The sequence below is a fragment of the Halyomorpha halys genome, unplaced genomic scaffold (assembly GCF_000696795.3).
Source record: "Halyomorpha halys isolate HHAL.00 unplaced genomic scaffold, Hhal_1.1 Scaffold76.1, whole genome shotgun sequence".
Classification (NCBI taxonomy): Eukaryota; Metazoa; Arthropoda; class Insecta; order Hemiptera; family Pentatomidae; genus Halyomorpha; species Halyomorpha halys.
The window spans coordinates 1,238,557-1,242,211 of record NW_027110545.1 but is presented as its reverse complement, the minus strand read 5'-3'; positions in this window follow the sequence as shown (position 1 = coordinate 1,242,211).

Here is a 3,655-nt window from a genome sequence, read left to right as displayed (position 1 = left end):
ACGTCGGACATTAAAATAGTTTTAAACTATTTGTTCTTCTTTTTTTTTACCGCAACCCTGACCATCTACTTATATTTAAATCTTTACGGTCAACTTTATATACATATATATTTAAAATTTAGTTTTTCTCTGCTATTTCTTAAATTGTTATCATTTGATTTATATATTTGTAAATTTGGAGTGAATGAGCTCTGAGCCCTCTCTTTTACCATTGGCTATAAATATGACAGAATACGATTTAACACAATAAAAAATAATTCTTCTTTAAATATATTGAATCGTATCCAATTTAAGTCTCAAAACAATCTATATTTCTTTATAAGTGCAACGTTTCGGCCAATTCGCCCATCCTCATGGACAATATTAAATACAAATTTACATTCACATTAATAATTTATAAACTGTTTACAGGCTATTCTGCCCAGGTCAACAATTTCATTGACAATTACCCTATGAGGCAATAAAACATTAAAAAATCATATTTATTTAAAATTAAGCTTGCTTTAGCTAATGTCTGATTACATATTTTATCACTATTCACATTAATATCAAAACTTTTAATTACAAATTAATTTTACCTTATTATCACTTTCTTATCAGAACAATATTTTGAGAAAAAAAATAATATTCAAAATATTGTTATGATAATATGGATATATTGATTTGAATTAAAAGCTTTAATATTGTTGACCGTATGAAGTAGATTGTAGGAAGATATTCCGGTTGGTGGTCAATAAAGCTATCAAAATAGTAAAAGAAAACTATTTATTCTTAACCTAAAAAAACTTTTTTATATTGGTTAACTATAGATAGTTTTTCTTTAATATTTTGATACCTTTATTGACTGCCTCAGGATTATCTTCCATAATTTTAGTATTAATATGAAGAGTGACAAAATAGGATGATTTTATTTGTGACAAAGTCAAAAATTATTTTAATATTAAAAATTATAAAAAAAAAACTTTCAGCAAATTTCAAAAGATTCATTTATATGACTATTATAAGGCCTATCTGGACATTGAGCTTTGGGGCTCAATTAAACCTAATAACTTCTCTCGTTTCCAATCTTTACCGTCCAAAATCCCTTGTAAAATCCGTAATGCTCCTTACTTTGTCACTAATCAAATCATCCATCAGGACCTCAATGTCCACTATGTTGACGATTTGGCCAGAACCAGATACCAATCCTTCCATGATAAACTTCCCAACCACCCAAACCCACTTGTTTCTAACCTGGCTCATTCATTACCTGATAATCCTCCGAGGCGTCTGAAAAGAAGATGGCCTCGAGATTTTCTCTAGAAATCTTATTGAGTCCTATCAATGGATAGATTCTCTACATGTTTGTATCATGCAATTTTATTATTAACAGAAAATGTATATAACAATAAATAAATTATAAAAAAAAAAAATTTGACTTTGATGACCTAGAAAGAAAGTTTTAAGCCGGTAAAAAAGTTTTTAAATTATTGATGTGAATGTAAATTTGTATTTAAGATTGTCCTGGAGGATGGTCGAATTGGCCGAAACGTTGGAACTTTAAAGAAATAAAGTGTGTTTTGAGACTTAAATTGAATACAGTTTATTTTATTTTAACAATAATACTCAGTCTCAAGAAAGCGAAGAGATTATTTATATATAAAAAAATTCTAATTACTATGTCCATATTTTATTTATGTTAAGAATACACATTTTTAATATTTCCAAAACTTATATACAAGTAAATTCATGAACCTTCTTTATATTTGATGTCGATTGAGGTGATTATTGTTAATAGCTAAAACATTTATCAACATTACAAATTGGAAAATACTTCGGCGTAGTAAGTTTTTTCGAAAGAGAAAATTGATAATTTTCGAAGAATTGGGCCTATTTTTCATTTTAATCCGTAAACGTGCGAACAACTGTAGGAGAACAACCTCACTGTGCAATATACATGTGGCAGTGCAGTTTCTAAAAGTTGCCAAATCCATTTTTTTTTTCTTCCCCGAAATCAGGAGGCCGTGTATAACCTTTTTGGAAACACTGCTAGGACTACAATAGAACTCCTTCGTTCCCGTCAAAACCAGCAATTTGCCATCCAAGGTCTCTTCACACTCCCGAATTCGCGTTTGCCAACTCGCGTGGTGTCGCAAGGCGACCTCAACGCAGCACATCGCGGCCATTGTATCAGAAACGCCTGCCTACATGGAGGTCATTTCTCTACAGTGAACTCTTTAAGAATATATTTTATTAGAAAAATATCATATCTTTAAGATATATTTGACACTTTTTGAGAATTGAAGTTTTTGCTTTTTTTTTTTAAAATTATTTATTGAAATTTCCAACTGTATTTACATAAAAATACATCCGGTAAATTTGATGTAAGATCATACAGGCATGTTGAGAAATTACACATTGGTAGCACTCTATTTGTGCATAAGAAGGTCTCGAGGCCATCTTCTTTTCAAGCAACTCGGAGGATTGTTAGGAATGCAAGAGGAAGGAAGGTTAGAAACTAGTTGGTTTGGTTGGTTAGGGTTAGTTTAATTTTTATGTATATTATATATATTATAGGGTGGTTAAGGAGTTTATTATGGAGGAAATGATATCTGGTTCGGGCTAGATATGGAACATCAAGGTCTTTATGGATGATTTTATTTGTGGCAAAGTTATTTTAATAATAAAAACTACAATAAAAAAAAAAAAAAGAATCAAGAAAATACAAAAGACTCATTGATAGGACTGTTATAAGGCCTCTCTAGACATTAAGCTCAGGGACTCCACTAAACCTTCGAATTCCTCTCGTATCCAATCCTTACAATCCTTCGTAAAATCCTCAATGCTTTTTACTTTGTCACAAATAAAATCATCCATAAAGACCTTAATGTTCCATATGTTGCCGATCTGGCCAAAACCAGATACCAATCTTTCCCTGATAAACTTCTCAATAACCCAAACCCACTAGCTTCTCCATCATTACCTCATAATCCTCCTAGGCGCCTGAAAAGAAGAAAGCCTCGATATCTTCTCCTCTAGAAATGTTATTGGAGTTGTATCAAAAGGTAGATTCTCCACATGTATGTATCATGTAATTTTATTTCTAACAGCAAATTTACTTATTTTACATATTTTTGTACAGTTGTAAATAACAATAAATAAACATAAAATTGAATTTTTACAATTCTATGAATTAATGTGAAATTCATGTTTTGCTGGTTATCGTAAAAATTGAAATAAATTTTGTCATTTCTTACCTTTGAATCGCATTTACTCCACGCTCCACTTCATTTCATGTCATACATAAAAAGTTACGTATATTAATTACAACTCAAGTCCAAATATGTAACCGTTCACGATCCAACTTGTCCTGAAATAAAAGTAAAAAATATTCAAGAAAACGATTCTAAAAACCACTTGAAAATAATGAAACAACTAAACTTACGCCATTGTTCAAGAAAGATTGAGAGCAGTTTAATACAGGCACATTATAGAGAATGAAGATGTACTAAAATGAGTATATTTATTCTACTTTAAATAATGTTCTCGTAGGTTTTCTAGAATCCAATCCTTACAGTCCAAAATCCTTCGTAAAATCCTTAATGCTCCTTACTTTGCCACAAATCAAACCATCCATCAGGACCTCAATGTCCCCTATGTTGCCGATTTGGCCAGA